Source organism: Diabrotica undecimpunctata, chromosome 9 (genome assembly GCF_040954645.1).
Source record: "Diabrotica undecimpunctata isolate CICGRU chromosome 9, icDiaUnde3, whole genome shotgun sequence".
In the NCBI taxonomy this organism is placed as follows: Eukaryota; Metazoa; Arthropoda; class Insecta; order Coleoptera; family Chrysomelidae; genus Diabrotica; species Diabrotica undecimpunctata.
The window spans coordinates 104502684-104521500 of NC_092811.1; the positions used below are offsets into that span (position 1 = coordinate 104502684).

General features: G+C 33.5%; 1 protein-coding gene across 5 annotated transcripts in view; it reads left to right on the plus strand.

Moving 5' to 3' along the window:
* The window catches only part of TP53INP (Tumor protein p53 inducible nuclear protein), a 322855-nt gene that overhangs the window by 262827 nt on the left and 41211 nt on the right, over window positions 1-18817 (plus strand). The window contains exon 1 of one of the 5 annotated variants that reach the window (XM_072543962.1): window positions 4876-5142. The exons of the other annotated variants lie outside the window; for them this stretch is intronic. The gene's annotated coding sequence lies outside the window, so the exon portion shown is untranslated. Of the gene's footprint in view, window positions 1-4875; window positions 5143-18817 lie in introns of those variants that run through there. 5 annotated transcript variants of the gene reach the window in all.

An 18817-nucleotide genomic window follows, 5' to 3' on the forward strand; every position in this document is an offset into this window, starting at 1 on the left:
AGGAGCATCAACGATGTTCCTTAGTACTTTATTCTGGAATCTCTGGATGATCTGGATATTACTTTTATTAGCACAGTCCCAGAGTTGGCAACCATACATCCATACTGGTCTCAGTATTTACTTGTATATCAGTTGTTTATTATGTGTGGACAAAACTGTTGACAAAATCCGTTACATTTTCTTGTAACGGATACCTAGTTTCTCCCTTTTCTTTTTGATATGGGCTTTCCAGCGAAACTTTTCATCAAGTGTGATACCCAAGTATTTTGCAGTAAATGCGTGCAGTATTTGGGCATCATTTATTCTAATTGGAATGTTTTGGATTTTTTTGTTTGTAAAATTAATGTGAATTGATTTAGACTCGTTTAGTTTGATTTTCCATTTTTTTGTCCACTTACGAATTTTATCTATTGACAACTGTAATTTTTCTGCTGCTTCACTGGTATCACCTACTGCTAGAATGGCAGTATCATCTGCAAAGGTGGCTATAGCATCATTTTCTAGTGCAGGTATGTCGCATGTGTATAACAAGTAGAGGACCGGACCTAATACACTTCCTTGAGGGACTCCTGCTTTAATTTCTTTTAAATCTGTGTAAACGTCTTCTTGTTTGATTCTGAAGTATCTATCAGATATGTATGACTGTAGAATTTCTAAATATTGTCTAGGCATAAAGGATTTCAGTTTATACAGTAAACCTTCATGCCATACTTTATCGAATGCCTTAGCTACGCCTAAAAATATTGTAGATCAGACTTTCTTTTCCTCTAACGATTTCTCAATTATGTTAGTAATTCTATGTACTTGATCAATAGTAGAGTGTTTATTTCTGAAGCCAAATTGGTGGTTTGGAATCAGTTTTTTCTCTTTTAGTTCGCAAATAGATTGGCAGGAAGCCTTAATAACATTATATGGCGAAACAGACACATTGACACCGAGATGATGTCAAGAATTTATAAAGCCAGTGTAAGACCAATAATGACATACGCCTCAGAAACAAGACCCGACATAGCCACAACGCAAAGGCTACTGGAAACGGCAGAGATAAGAGTACTGAGAAGAATTACAGGAAATACGCTGAGAGATCGAAAGAGACGTGAAGATATTAGAAGAAAATGTAGTACAGTGGATAAATGAATGGACACAAAATAGAAAAAAAGGATGGAATAACCACATAAGCAGAATGGAGGGGACCCGTTTCGTCAAAATTGCAAGAAATAAGCCACCAATCGACAGAAGAAGTATCAGACGACCGCGAAAAATATAGAGTGACAACCTTCCATAGAGGTATTAACCCGCCAATGAACAAGCAAAATATGTTGATGAGCTGTTTATTAAAATAAAGTATTTTTCATTTTTATATAATTTTGGTTAATTCCCAGTAGGAAAGTCAATAAAATATTAATTTTATAAAAAAAATCACCTTACTTTTAAAAATAATGAGGACGTTTATGAGTACTCTTAATTTTAAAACTAGTGTCATTCGTAATAGTAGCTGGCTGGCATTTACCCGAAAGAGGAAACCGGTTCTTGGAAACAAAAGAAGAGTGATATGAAAAGAGAAAGCACTTGGTAAATATTAACAGCAAAGTACCTTGTCAAATGCATTTTTAATTACATGGATCCTCTCTTTTTATGATAAAATATTGAGGAATATATTTCTTATATGTATTAAAAAGAGATAACGTTGTCGAGTGAGTCCAGGTATTTACAAGACCGTTTAACTTTCAGTTATTTCAGCAGCTAGCGAAAATTAAAAAAGAAATATTAAAAGTTAGCTGCTTCGGGCTGTTCTAAAGCCTAAAAAACAAAAATTCTTTTTATCCCAATACCAGGTTGTTCAATATACAACGCATATTGATCCAATGTATAATAAAGTTCAAGATTTAGTGGATCGTATAAATTTCTTGAAAAAGAAAAGGCCCAAATGAAGGGCATAAAGTGAAGTATTACATAAAAAAATGGACATTTTGGAATAGTCCTGAACTTCTATTAGGACATAATATGCGTTTTTCGTTCCGTATCTTTCTCACTAGAGTGGGGATATCCCATGCACTAATGCGTTTCTATATTATACTGATAAAATCTCATTACAATATTCAAGGTCCTAAAATTTAAGAAATTAGAAGAAAAACGCGATTATATCACGCGATATGGCGTTATAAGAATGCTAAAGAGAATTGTGTGATAGAAAAACATTTGACATTACTATAACAAATAAAGTAGCTTCAAAGCTTGTTTCTAAGAACTTATAGTTCTCAAATACGACGGTTTTCTTTGTTCTAAATTTCCATTACAAATAAGGTTTGGTCTATTTGTACTTAGACTCATTATGGGAAGTCTTTTGTGGTTACACCGTAAATAAGGACCTATTACTCATTAGCTATGTGTATTCCCGTCTCTTGGAATAATATCGGACATTATAATCAAACCACATAAAGCAAACCCATCACAACAAACCATCAAAACCAGTTAATACAATGTTTACGTATATAGTAGAGGTGGGCGATATCGTGATTTTTAAACATCACCTTCGTTTATGTAACATTTTTGTGACACAACATAAAAAAAATATATTGTTGACTGGAAATACAAAATTTGTTATTATTATATAATTAATTCGATCACAGATCGCAACACTCATATTTCCGTTAAATTACAATGTTACATAATATGCGAAAAACAGAAAATAAATTGTGTGAGTGAAAACATTGACACATGGATTATCTATAAACCCTCTAACATTTATAAACATCTGTAAAGCTATTCCATGTGAAGAATATCCCGATTAAAAATAAATTTTCAGATTGTTGTTAAAAATATTTCCTATTTTAAGCTTAAGAGTGTAGGCGCAAAATTTCGAGTCAATGCTTTTTAAATGCATTCATTTTTTTCGAATCCTGAGAAAACTAATAAGTATTTTTGAAAAGTTTCCAAAAACCGGTTTTCGGTTCTTTTAATCCAATAGGTTACAAAGTTACATTTACAATGCACTTTAGTTTGCAATACTTCTCCAAAATAATACCTATCCTAATCCCAATCACCGTAAAAACCTAATAACCGGTTTTTACTTTAAAAATAAAAAACCGGTTATAACCAGGACAAAGAAACAACCGATAAAACCAGTTATTGCGAAGTAAAAAAACCGGTTTTCATACAAAAGTCTCACAGCCTAACTTCTTCTTCTAGACCGTAGAAGATGCTCCCTTGTGGTCAATATGCTTACCGGCCACTGTAGACTCAGGCGGCACCTTCATCAGAGGAGGAGGACCCCTCCTTACATGTCCTCTGGAAGTGCCTGGCACTGGTCTATCAGAGGTGGCAGATCCTGGGTTCGGCCTTTATGCAACCGAGCCAAATGAGGGAGTTACCCTTAAAGAGACTTGAGCCCACAAGTTACCAAATAATTAGACGTTCGGAACGGTAGGAAGAGTAGGATCGCCGAAGACTAGGTCCTTATGGGCCTATTCTGTTCCCGTCGTAGTAGGTTTAAACGTTCGAAGGGCTCACAAAGATTGGGCTTTTATGATATCCTACGCCTTCCCTAGCTTCTCTTGCCGTGTATCTTACCCCCCTGCATAATGATTTGGAGCAGGCTGTACCGATGTTCGTTACGCATATATTCAAAAGATTGGCCATATTTAGTCTATCTGGGACGAAGATCGTTAAGCAACCAAAAGACATCCTAGTGCAACACCTGGCAACATACAGTTCCGCAATATTTTAGCACAAGACGAATGTACCATTTATACACATAGATCGACTTGTTGAGTGACACTGTGCAAATGTTGTGACACGGTGCTACAATGAGTTGGTCCAAATATCGGCGAGAAAGAGAAACTAAATGTGGAAGGAGCATTTTCAAGAACTATATAATACGCCATAAAACATCTGAAAAATAACAAAGTGCCTGGCACAGATAGAATAACTGCAGAACTAATAAATAATGGTGGACATGTGCTATGGAAGCGTATTCATAAACTAATTTGCCTCATGCGGACACTAGAAGCCATCCCAGAGGATTGGAAAGTAGGAATCATACTTCCTATGTATAAGGGGCGATACAAACGACATCGAGGTGATCTAACATTTTCAAAACAAACTTCTTAAAGTGTCCTCTCCTCAATGGAGGTTGGCTACTACAACTGCAAACTCTTCTTTGTCTTCAGTTGTCCTTATTAGCTGTTCAAAATTTAGCCCTGTCCATTATCAGATGTTTCTTAGCCATGATTGTCTTTTCCTTCTTAGGTGTCTCTTTCCTTTCACTATTAGGTGAGTGTATAAAGAATATACTTTAGTACACGATCTAAACATGGACATAGTAACAGACTTTAGTAGCTAAATTTGAGGAATGTTAATAGAAGAAATTTGAAGAGGAATATTAATAGAAGAAAAAAAAAATAAAAAACATTTGAACTTGTTAGATGATAACAAGGTAACACTAAGTGATACAGTGGAAAACACCTTAGCCTTAAGCTACCGCTTAGTATGTTAAGACAAAGCAAAATTAATCGTCAGTTTTGTAATCTAGTTTTAATTCGCTAGCAAAGAATATCGTGGCTTAAGAACTTGAGGGAATGGTTTGAATGGAATAGTGCAGAACTATTTAGAGCGGCAGCCAACAAGGTCCGTATAGCCATGATGATTTCCAACCTTCGATAGATAGGATAGGAACTTGAAGAAGAAGACAGAGAAGTTATAATCTTGTAATTTCTATAGCAGTTAAAAATTCGCTGTTAATGAAATACTGCTCATCTCTAGTTCAGAACGCAGTTCACACAATTTCGACTTCGTAACCCACCCACAACGTGGCAACGCAGCGCGCTCCGCTCTTCTTCCGACTTTTATCGAGCGCTGTCCCACAGAAACAAAGCAATCGCTAGAGCGCACGCCCGGTCGAGGAGCCCAGCCAGCTGGTTCAGCGAGGAAACAACTATCCAAACAAAACAGCTGACGAGCGAGCGTATCGGCGATCAGCTGAGACGCTCTGGGTTTACTATTTTTTTTATTCGAACGAACGACTTGACAATAATCGCGTCAGAAGCGCGTATAAACTTGTTTTAACTCGACATTGAAGTAAACCTAGAAGACTTAACAATTATAAAGTGATCTGTGATATTAGTGTGTATTGTATTAGTAGAAGTAAGTGGAATTTTATTTGATTTTTGGGGTTTTTTATCGGGTGTAGTGCGTTTTGATTTTAGTTAGATTTAGGTCAAATTAAAGAGCTGGGGGAATATTCTAATATACAATTATTATCTCGATTGATTAGAAATAGGGCGCTCAGGAAATAGTAACCTGTTCATTTGGACGAAGTAAAATTACTTGGTTTAAAAATACTAAAACGATTAAAAAACTTATATTATCGTCAAAATAAACATCCTATTTTTACATATTTATGGAATCGTCGCATACTTGATGAATATTCGTAATTTTCAATAATTATAACAAAACACTGTTTCGCTGAAACATCAGCTTGCTTAGAGGGATGGTAATTTAACCTATTTTTGTTTTCCACCTATAAATATGTGTACCTTCAAAAAGGGGTTTTTTATTATTCTAAATAACCCGTTAGTAAGGGTGGCCTTCTAATTCCTTTTTATAAAAGTGTTACTGAAGCAAGAAGGGTTTCACGGGCAAAGGCAATTATGTTATGTGCTTGAACACTATTGTTCTTATGTGAGTCATGAGTTAAAGTAACTGTACTTATTAGATATTCAAAAGTGAAACAGGTGATGTTTTATCCACCAAAGTTCGCTTTATTTAATATTTCTGCTTTAAATTTAGAAATAAATCAATAAGAACGGTGTATTTTAAACTTGTGGAAATATTTTTTGTTAGAGCTTTATGCCTATGTTTAAATCAATTCTTCAATTCTGAAATATTGAATTTTCAAGGTCACTTATCCTTAAATCGCTATTTTTGACTGTCACTTAGGTTCTCGGATTTAATAAATTAAACGTCTTATCTTCTGTTCTGTTTAATAAACAACGGAAGTAGCTAAATTTGTAGTTTCAACACATTGCCTCTTGCCAGTTAAGGGATGTTTTTCAGCTGATGCTTAATTTAATGTTTTTGTTCAATTCTTAAAGATATTTTACTATTTCTGATTTACTTACACAAAAAATTGAATATATTCCGAAGTGATTGCTATTTCAGTCCCTTCAGGTTGCAGGACAATTCCTGTTTCACCTCTGGATTAAAAGAATTTTTGTATAGAATTGCTATTATTTCGTAAATTTAATTATTCTTGAAAGATCTATTTCGAAAAGTCTTTTTAAAAATATTGCGTAGCATTGTTTTTGTATTTGAAAGTTTATTTATGATGGGATTTATATTTTATTTATGATGGGAGAAAAAGGGTTTGACATGGTAGTATAATTTTGGAGTAAAGTCATACATTAATCCTGTAAAATTCACTCCTAAAGAGTATTTTATCTTTTATTTGTTTTTTAATATTTTTAATAGCAAATTTTCTCTTCATATAAATATCTATTTTAAAACCCTAATAGAGGAATAACAAATCGCCACTAGTAGATTGTGTATATACCTATATATAAATCATTACAATTTTTGCCAAATGTTCAAAAAAATTTGATCACCTATCATGTATGTCATTTAGATGATGCAATCTTAATCATGATTGAAAGATGTCTGGGAATTTACAGAGAGTTTATGAGTGTAGGTACAGTTTCATATAAAATAAGTATATATACTTACTATAAAACATTTTTATAACCTATAGCTAGATAATTTTATTTATTTTAAATCAAAGTATAAACTTTGGATAATTACAACAGGAATTGTACATCTCTCAAAAGGAATGATTGAGGACGTTTTTTATTAGACTGGGTTTTTATTATAGTCTATTAAAACAAGAAAAAGGACTTGCATTCACACTCACAGGTAGGAATTTTGAAGTGAAAACTTCTTCATACAGGCTTGAAAAAGTATACTCTTTTAAATAAAGAAATATTTTAATTTCTATGCATGTAATCATTGTAATTAATCTAAGTCGCATACATTTGGGACATTGCTCAGCTGAGTGATATTTTGATCATAAAAATGAATTGTCTATCTATTAATTAATTTATTATTTTGTGGAATTATTAAGGCCTTTATTGAAATGTATCATTTTTTGTCCCTCCATTCATATGCAAATAACTCATTTAGGTATATAATTTCCTCTTGGTGTAAGGAAAAGCCCTTTTGAATGTGTGATCAATAAGTCTTCTTTTTCTTGTATTCTCAAGCCTTTTCTTTTTCTTAAATGAAAAGCTCTAGAATCATCATGCTCTTGTATTAAGGAACTTTATTGAATTTGGGACAGTATCTGTTCCAATTGTCATATCCTTGGGACTTTTATTTTTCTCGAAAAAAAGTTTCAAGGCTCTTGAACCTTGTTACATCAGTTCCTCTTGGTAGGAAGAACATTACTTAATTTGAGGCAGTAAATCTTCTCATATTCTTGTGCCCTTCATTTTTCTTAAAGGAAAAGTCACATTGGGGTAAATAGGGCTTCTTCTTTTCATATTACTGTGCAGAACAAGTAATGCCATCGAAATTCCTTGTAATCAAGTGAAAAAATGTCCAGGAAGAGTTGAAAGAATGACTAATACAAGCAAACAGAATAGCAGGATATCTCAAATATGGAGAAAAACTATGGAGATAACACAAACATGATAACACTTTTATTCTTAATGTATATATTTTCCAAAATTCTGGAGCCAACTTCACTGTATCAAAGTTTTATTTTCCAACATTACCACTCCAGTTACATATGTACATTTTTTAAAATTTCTTATTAACAGGAAAGTTGATTAGGATTATTAAACATATCAAACTATCAAAACAAATTTGTAAAACTAGTTTTGTACTTAATAAAATGCTCATGTTTGCAGTGGAAAGATTATAACCTTGACATTAGACTAAAAATTTCCTACTAAGAGAACTTAATGTTCCAGCTACTTTGCTTTTGATAACCTGCCAAAATTTAATAGTGTGCAAAACGATTTTAAATGTGTCATTTTCTTTCCTTAGATTTTATTTGATCGATGATTGGAACAATGTACGATTGGAACACCAGTTATAATTATTTTATTTTAACAAAATTTGATATACAGGCTTATCCTGGCAAAAATAATAAACGCATAGAATTTCAGTCATATCAGTTTAGGTTTTCGTTTTTTATTAATTTTTTTTTCTAAATATGACCACTAAAAATTTTAACTTTTAAGTTTAGTACCAATCAGTGTGAGGTTCTTGGTTTTTTGAAAGCCGTTTTACAATGCCCAGAGTATGAAGACATCCAAATTTCCATCAATTGAGTGAGTTGGGGGTGGCCGATAGTTGGTCTAAGAGAAGTCAGCGCCGAAGAATAGGAAGCGTCAAGATCGTCTCTCCGCTACCAGGTCTATTGCAAATCAATAATTTGCAGAACATAGAAGACCAATTTGGATGTAAACAATTTATCGTCGAATTCTTAGTGTTTTCATTTCTTCCACACTGGGTGCTATCTCTTACCCTGAGCATCGACGTAATGTCTTAAATGTTGCAGAGAATTGGCGTTGGACCAGGAATGGAATGGAGTTGTCTTTAGAGTGATGAATCTCTATTCTGTTTAGGTATGCTTAATGGCCGAGCAAGAGTCAGAAGACGACGTGATGAAAGACGAAATCCACAGTTTTTTGTCGAACGGCATATGCACCACACATGTTATAGTTTGGGATGTCATCGTTTATGATTCAAGGTCACTTCTTATCTTCGTCAGAGCGGATATGACAGCTAAGCGATACGTAGAATCAGACGGCTTTACGTTGGCAAAGAGAAACAAAAAATCGATATTAACGATCAGAAAAGAGACAACGGTTGACATCTCTCGTTACTGTGAAATTAGTAAATATTTGACTTTAGATAAATGCACTCGACCTGCCCCAAAATGTAGTCGGACCATTCCGATGGTGAGCATTGAGGGTAAGTCTGTCGTACGCCATCAATGTTGGCGGTAAAAATTTTGTTAAGTTGGGTAATTTATACAACGATAAAAATTCTAACACAACTTCATTAGACCATTCCATAAATTACCACAATACTGACCGTACCTCTCCTATCCACGTCTGGAGAGTTGGACATGCGGTGCATCAGCTCCTGATTCTTTTGAACCGGGTCGATTTACCGACGAACAACGGGATAGCATGCGCCTGCCATAAATAGACAGTTTTGCCCTATCACAGGGATCGTAAACCATAAATATTGAGAAGAAATACGGTATTTCACGTTGTGTTGGTTCTCGTCTTTTTATTTTGTCTTTTTTTATTACCTATTGTCTATTTCTCTTCGCCGATGAACAACGCCACTCCACGTTCTGTCTAATCGCTCCTGAAGAAATTCTCTGTCGAGGCTAGGCACATCCAAGAGTATGTTGCCCACTTTATTATTTATTTATTATTTCTTTTTATAGATTTTAATAAAATAGAAAGTTTACCTGTTTTATAAAGCCCGGGACACTCCCATCATACAGCCTTCTGATCCTACTTCGATCATACACAGTTCGGCGGTTGGGTACCTATCTTCATGTATAGAGAAAGGTACCCAGCCGCCGAACTATATATGATCGGAAGATTGTATGATAGGTGTTTTTCCTAGGCTTAACGGACTCTCCTGACGCGCAAATGAACTCTTCCAACTGTTTACTGTTACTGCGAGCCACGAACCGCTATTTCATTTCGGGGCGCTACTTCCGTGACGCTTGCCTCAGCAAATTACTGTAGAGAAAAATCATATTTTATACAAAAGGTCATAGAAAAGGCCAGTATAGAAGCTTCGCTTCGATATAATAATTTATAGTGAGTGTTAAGATGTCTATGAAACTTGGTTGTAGCTGTTCATGGGGAGAAATAGCTTCACTAATTATATTTTGTATTATAGATGCTACTAAAGACAACAATGCATTGGATGATTTTTCAAACATTCAGACAACACAACAACTACAAATCCTTTCAGAGCTGCAGTTTGCAAAATACAGATTACAAACTCTAGATCGTTTTCACTTATTTTTCATTATATCGCGGTGTACTACTTATAGAAAGATATAACAAAACTACAAACTCAGAGAAAGATATTTATGTTCTTCAATTTTCATTCAAACAGGACTGTTTTATAGTCTATCAGCACCAACGAGCTGCGAGTAACACCTACGTTCTTTAAAATCACGGTATAGACTCGTGCGTCAATCACTAATTTTATGGTTTATTTTTATATTCAAAATTCTAATTTGTATATCCTTTAGGGCAAATTTCTGCCCTCTTACTGATGGCTTCTTCCGTTTTTTATTCGTTAACAAGTATTTAGTATCTTCAGCGGTAGCGATAATATTGTTATTTACCAAACACTTACTAAAGATAAACACAAAGAGATAAAGTTAATTAAGTCGACGAAATATTTATAAACTACTCATTAAGAATGATATTTTTTTTAAATATAGCATCTGTGTTTCCTAGTATTTGGCCAGTTTTCAAAATTAATAACAGTTCAGCCATCTTTTTGATCTTGATTAATTTTTACGTAATCGTTTGTTTTTAATTACTTTGGCATCGCTTATATCCTGAACATGTTTGAAAAAGTCCGACAGTTGGGTGAAGGTGGATTAGTTTTCTAATTATAAATATTTAGTTTAGGATTAAAAGAACGTAATGATATAATGTTATATAATTCAACCGTATGTATCTTTTGAATGATGTTCAAATTTTCGTGGAGAAGATGGCTACTATCATAAATAGAGCTGCCTAAATTGGCGAACGTAAGGTATTGTTTTGCATGACATTGACAATACATTTCCTTTGAATTTTATTAACTTCTCTTGTGATTTAATCAGTAAATGATATTCTTATCTTATTATTCTGATAGTCTAAACATGGAATATTTCTATTCCCTAAAGGTGTATATGTTCCTTTTGTGTGACAGTATAATGTGTTGATATGTGTCTTGAAGAATGTCTCTGCTTGTCCGATGTAAGTGTTTAGAAAATCTCTACTAGGAAAATCGAGCTTTGTGAATGTATCTTACAGTACCTGGCCAAATTATTAGGCCAAGCAAGGAAAAATTTACTACATGAAGTTATTTCTCTCATGATAATGAATATATTTGAAAAAATTACTGTTTTGTTCTTTTTTGTGAATATTAACTCTTGGGTAATTAAACTGTACTAAAAAACAAAAATCTTTTATTTATTAAAAAAGTATAATTTTTACAAAGTACAAAAATACAAAAATTTTTACAAAATTTAATATTTTTTATGTCTGCCTTTGGCTGCTAAAAGAGCTTGAAGACGTCGAGGCATGCTCTCCATACAGGCTTGAATAGTTTCCTGGAGGTGGGGATTATAATTCCACTCATATTATGAGTGTTTCAAGTAACTACCTTTTATTAGTAATGTTTTTTTTCGCAATCTCCCTCTTCAGTAGTTCCCACCCATTGTCAATAGCGTTTATATCAGGCGAGTTGTCTGGCCAGTCAAGAACTTTAATTTTTTTTTGTTTTAAATAAGTTGAAATACTCTTGGCCTTGTGGCAAGGAGCACCATCGTGCATAAATAAGGGTTCCTCTTAGAGTACTTTCCGGTAATGGTCTTATCTCATCGTGTTTTTCACCACGTAGAGACGGGTACCTTTGACGGATACCACAGACCAGACCATGAGTGACGTTGGGTGGTTGATGGTGGCACAATGCGGTCGGGCTTGTATTTCTCGTTGGGACGTCTCCGAACAAACTTCGTTTTTTCTGTCAAAACTTGACAAACGAATTCAACCGAGAAGCAGACCTGAAATCAACAACATTTTTAGAAATGCTGATGTTATTTTAGTTTTTAATATTGATATTCGAGCAAAACTACACAAATATACCTTTTTCCAGTATTCCACTGTCCAGTTTTTGTATTTTTGTGCTCATTCGAAACGTTTCTTTATCATAGCCGGAGTAAGCCTTGGGTTTCCAGCTGGTCCTAGCTACCATATTGTTTTCGACAAGTCTCCGATGAACTTTTCTTTCTCAAACACAAATTCCTTATTCTTATCTCCTGGGTAAGCATTCGCAGTGGTTTTTTTCTGTTTACTAGGCAAATATCTCTTATTTTGCGATCAGTCCTAGGAGTAGTCACACGATGTCTTCCGCTGTGACCCTTGCTTTGGATCCAGACGCAATTTTCTGTTTTATATTCCTTACAGAACTTCTTGATACTTATACCATTGCTGCTATTTCATTTTGAGACATTTGTCCAGCTTTTACGAGTCTAAATACTTGGGCTACTCGTTTTGGTGACAGATCAGCGTTTTTCCCCATCTAAAAATGTATAATATCCATAATTATACCAATAACTTCACTGCATATGTTTATAATCTAAAAAATAATAAAAAAGGATAAATCACTCGCCTCTGCAATAAAATTTCAGGTCAAAACCGTTTAGGATTCAAATGTTTACAGACAGTATTTGAGGTTATAAAATGCACACTAGTTGACAGGACGCAATGCTGTCTAGAAATGGCGAATAGGGCGGTGTTGCCAACGTTAAAATAGTACAATAATGTTACCATACTATATTAAATGTTGCTATGCGAAAAAATAATAACATTCCTGTTGATAAAAATTATTAATTTAAAAAAATGCAAATTTTTAATGCTTGGCCTAATAATTTGGATAGGTACTGTAGTTCTTGGTTAATTTTTTTTTCTCTGTCAAATTTTTTATCATACCCGGTGTCATTCCTTTGTTATTTTTTTTATTTAGATACCTGTGATGGAACACAAAACTTTTTGTAGTACCTCATATTTTATCCATATAGAAAATAAATCAATTTGAAATATTGGGCAAATCCATTAACTAGTTAATCTTGTATATAAATTATACACATTTTACTACACTACCGTCAAGTCGCAGTAGGCAATGTAGCACTTCCATTTAACACATTATAAACAAATTTAAAACCGCGTTTATGTTATGTTAATGTTGCATGGCAACTTTGTGGAATCTTAAGAAATTAACATCTTTAATGATATATCGTAAAACAGTGTGCTATTTACAAATGAGGCATTCAAATTTATAGCGTAGTAGTTCCAGATGTATTAAGGTTAAAGTGGTACTTCCAGATGTATTCAGGTTAAAGCGATTCCAAAAGCTCTCGGATATGATAATTGGTTCCTTTCGTAAAGGAAAATGGAATAATAAACTCCGCTGGTTAATTAAAAAAAACAAATTTCGTTATTTTCGTTAGGTTCATTCCATCAAATCGTCCATCGTATATACTGGCGTTTTGGGCGGGCCTCCCATACTCTAGAAATCTTTTGCTCTTTGTAGATCTTTGTTACTCAGTCATAAAAGTAATTAGGAACGACCAGAAACTATAATAACAATCTAATAAAAGATACAGTACGAGATATCTGCAACATTAATTAGGCGAGCGGTTTACCCCTAAAAAAACGGTTAAAAACGAACTATACCGAACAATTTTCATTTCTACCCTACCAAACATTTTTTTTTCGATTCTATTTATTTTTTTCAAGTTAGAATGTATTTTTTAAAATTTTTCCAAGAAGGCTGGAAATTGTTATTAACAAATAACTTATAACAAAAGAACAATTTTAAAAACGCTTCCTTTTCGAGCTATTTTTAATTTGTTGTTAAAAAAAATACCTTAATTAGTGATTTTTGGGATTTTTTTTCTAAAAAACTACTAAGTGAATTGCAATTCTATAAAAAGCTTTATAATCTTTTAATTTTCAAGTACAAGTAAGAATATTTTGACGAGGATAAATGGTTTCTATCTGGAAGAAGTAATCTTCTAAATAAATCAATATAGATTGCCGCCTATACCGATGACATTAGCATTATGTCTCGCAGAACAGAAGAGGCGGCAGAAATATATTCACAATTAAAAACAGGGGCCCAAGAGACCGGACTAGAAATAAATATTCAAAAGACAAAAAGCTAGCACAGGCAAGAGCTAAGGGAAATAGACGCTCATAAGAGGACGATATTGAAACTGAATGTAGAAAGTTTCATATATCTGGGAATTGCATTAAACACGAATGGAACAGAAGAACCAGAAATACAAAGAATTATAGTAAAGGAATACAAAGCTTACTTTTCGCCCATGTGTTTCGCTCCAAAAACACACACTGGAGATCGAAAATCAGGGTATACAACACTATTGTCAAACCAATAGTATGTTATGGACGTGAGACATGGATGATGACAGAAGAACCAAAACGAAAGCTGGAAGTCTTTGAAAGAAAAGTCATAAGGAAGATATTTGGGTCGTTTAAAGAAAACGGAGTATCCAGGTACAAATATGAACTCTACTTTCATAAACTTCAAAGACTTCGATGAGCTAGTCATGTAGTTAGAATGGAGACGGAAAGATTGTCAAAAAGAGCACTAGTTAAACGCAGGGCACAAGACCAAAAGGAAGGCCACGGAAAAAGTGGGAGGATAAAGTCGCATCGGACGCGCAAAATTTGCTATAGAAGTGAGAACCTGGAGAAGTTCGGCGCGGGACCGGCAAGGTTGGAGGCATAGTTTGGAGGGGGCCATGACTCGATTTGGGCTGTAGCGCCATTGGAGAGAGGGAAATGGCTTCTATCTTGCTGAAAACATGGACCCTAATCATAAGGTAAAGACAGTTTATCTAGAAGAGGCATATCTTGTCTTATTGTGACAGCATTAAAAAGTCGACATCACTGTTTAAACTTGCTTTTCTTAACTGGGAAATACCATTCTTTTTTTCACTACCTCAAATAAAACACAAATTTTTCCAATCAAAAATTGCATCTTTGCAATTTATTTATTTCCCAAAATTTTGACTTTATTAGCAGCTAATTTTCTTTTCTTCTGCACATTTTTATCACAATCCATACTTGAAAGTTAATAATTCACACCATAAAAATGAATTTTTTGCAAAATAAAATTTTTAAATAAAGAATCTTTTACTTGCGAAGGCAACGAAAATCATTTATAATCTCAACCTAATATCCTAATACATATAACTAACGGGTACACGTAAACTCATCACCAATTACCATAAATACCCTCGTACATAGTACAAACTCATCACCGCCATAAAAGTAGGGTTTTCAAAATAGACCCTAAGAGATAGGTAAACTGATCACTGGCGTACCTGCACCCCGGATCAGGTATAGACCATAAAATCCTTGCAAACGGCTAGTTTCTGGTAATTTCACAGAATAATCCAAATACAGATGTCTTAAATGCAACTGCAGTTAATTGGTTTTTATTTTATGATTCCACAAAATTCTATTAATAGCTACCTAAAGTCATGCGAAAAGAAAAATTTCTCTTCATTTGCCCTTGTTTCTTCAACATGGATAGTGAACTGCTAATTGATTACGTTCTGAGCGAACGCGGACAAAAAATGATGGTTATCAATAATTTCAAATTTAAATTGATTTGCGAAATACTCTAAAAAAATCGAATTGCCTTTTGTGGACTTGTGCGACGAAAGGGTGTAAGGCTAAATGTCATACAACTGGTGAGTAGAAATTTTATACCGTTTTTGTTTAGTTGTTTCGCACTGGTTTTCGCGAATTATCCTGATCAAACAGAAAAAAATCAGCGTAATTAAGTTCTTTAAGTTAACTGTAGAAGATGTTTCTTGTAGGTAAGGCATAATATTACTTTGTTGCTGTAAATTACCTTTTCTGATATTTATTACATTTTAAGATTTCTGATTAAATTGTTAAAATCACATTGTTATATATATATATATATATATATATATATATATATATATATATATATATATATATATATATATATATATATATAGGGTATCTAATTAAGTCGGCACCATATGTGAAACCTTTTTATTTTTAGTTTTATGAATTTAAAATAATTATGTTACATAAAAAGTTTTGAATGATCTAAAACCTAGAATACAATGATCAGATATTAATTTTTTTTTAGTTGTATACGCAGTTTGTCAAAAAAAAAAAAGATGAATTGTGGATATTCTCAAGTCTTGTCAATGCATGTTGTTTACCGAACCGCCTAAATGACTGAAGAATACTAATATCTGATTCTGATGATTGAAGTTCTAGATCATTCAGAACTAGAGATTAAATTTTTTTTCATAAAACTAAAAATAAAAATTTTTTACATATGATACCGACTTAATTGGACTCCTTATTTATATATATATATATATATATATATATATATATATATATATATATATATATATATATATATATATATACTGAAAAAGCAATAAACGCTTGTAGTCAACGCTGATCAGTTAGACTACAAAACACGACTATTTGGGTGTGCAGCCGAAGATAGGACAAAGAAGTACTCTTTTTAGTCTACCAAAACTTTATTTGCATTATCAGGGTTCTACAATAAACAAAATTAGTACAAATTACAGAATAAGAATTATTTTGTATCTTGCACTAATTGAGGTTAGTTGTCATGATGTTTATAAAATGAATTGGACAACTCATCTGACTCCTACAAATAATGGCGAAAACTAACCAAAAAATGTAAAAAAAAAATTGCTTTTAAAAGCACTGTAGTTGTGGGATCTTTGTACAAGTCATTAAAAGATAAAGTACAACAAACTGTACTTAAGCATTTTGATGCATTCTGTCACAATAAATGCATTGCTAATTACTTTACATTTAAAAATTTCCGCCAATGATGCCATAAAATGTAAAGCTTGGCACGTGTCAACAATTAAATTTAACTTCGACTTCTATGCACTAATAGCACACTTAAGTTTTCAGCTTTTCCTATTTTTTAGATATTTTATATTTACTAACTGTCCAAAATCGTCTATTATTTTTAAGATAGTCAAATAACGCCAAAAGGGTAAGATTTAGACCGAATGTATGCTTAACAAATTATCTCGAGAATTCAATAAGAAATATAAAAATGCAATGAAAATCAAATAACGAAGTTGGGGACTACCTCCGATATAAACAAAAATAGCACATGTTGACAAATATTTTCATTTTAAAGTTCACTATCGAAATCCTATGCAACTAAATTTTTAGATCTCAAAACCATTTACATTGGCAGATCCGTCTAGTAGGCCACACCGTGAGACATATTAATATCTCAGTTAAATTTTAAAGCAACTTGCTTAAAATAATTTCTGAATTTATTAAATTATCACATAAACGAGAAGTATAACAGGTAAGAGGCAATCTTTCGCATTAGAAACCAGGCAAAAATCCCGGTGATGAGTTTACCTATCTGCGGTGATGAGTTTACCAACCTCCAAAGGATGCCGGTGATCAGTTTACTATATCTCCGAGGGTCTGGGTCTAATAATTTTATGGGGGGCTATATAGTGATGAGTTCGTACACGTCCTAACTAACCTATATAAGTGCGGCACCATATTGTTATAAACCTCACCCAATAACAAGTTAAAACAAGTCTGTAAAAAAGACGAAACGATTCGAGCGTCTGTACCGCCGCAATCGTAAATACACGGTTACCGATAGATTGCTGGAAATGCATCTTCGAAATATTTGGTTCTATTTTTTCAACAAATAATTGCAAATAGTTCGAAAAGGAAGGAAGGTTATAAAGTTGTTTGTTAATAACAATTTCCGGCCCACTTGGAAGAATTAAAAAAAAATACATTTGAACTTAAAAAAATATATGTATAAAATAGAATACAAAAAAGGTTTTTTGCGGTAGAAATGCAAAAAAATAGTCAGTTTATGCTCTGTTTATAGGAGTAAACTGCTTGCCTAAAAGAACTGAAAGCAAAAAGGTCAAGTGGTACAACAAAAGTGACCGAGGAGGGGAAGCGTAGCTTACTTATTTTTTATTTTATTTTATTAACAAATACGCATGGGACTGCGTTCAGTACTCCACGTAGTGTATAGATCACCGAATTTCATTGTGTTTCTGTTTTAAATTTATCATATCTTTGCGCGATCCATTGCACCGATCAGCGCAGTCCGTCCTTAGCCCGCGATAAAAAAGCTATCTTCTTCTTCTTAACGTGCCCCATCCCTAAGGACATTGGCGATCATCATGGCCCATTTGGCTCTATCTGCAGCCGTTCTGAAAAGTTCTATTGACGTTTTGGCATGAGCTATACTTCCAAAAAATTGAGAAAATCGTCGCCGCCCGAGACAGAAAGGAAATAAGCAAGGCCATAGAAAAATTCTACACTAAATTATGTATACTCAAATTAAATCACAACCGCAACAATGTACTGAACCAACTTAACACCGGCTCAGAAGAAATACCGGAAATAACCGACTCTGAGATAAGAAAGGCTCTAAACCAAATAAAAAATAATAAATGTCCGGGAGAGGATAAAATTATGGTATTAAAAGTTTTATTTAATAATGTAATCAATGAAGGAAAGGTTCCTTAAGAATGGAAAATTGGTGACAAAAAAATTGAACAAGTATTAAATATTTTATTTAATAAAGCAATCGGCGAAGGAAAGGTTCCTCAAGAATGGTACAATTCCGAAGTCATTCTCCTATTCAGTAAAGGAGAAAAAGCGGACATCGACATCAATATCCTCACTATCACACCTGTATAAACTAACCTATTACTATTACTAACCAAAATCATACAACAATCGCATAGCGAATAAACTCCACTTCACCGCAATTGCACACCGTAAGAACACCATACACTATAAATACAAAGCACAAAAACAAATCAAATAAAACTACAACGGGAATGACAAGGAGATACCATTTCCCCCAAACTATTCACCCTTGATCTCGAAGACATTTTTAAGAAATTAGAATGAAACAAGGGTATAAACATCGACGG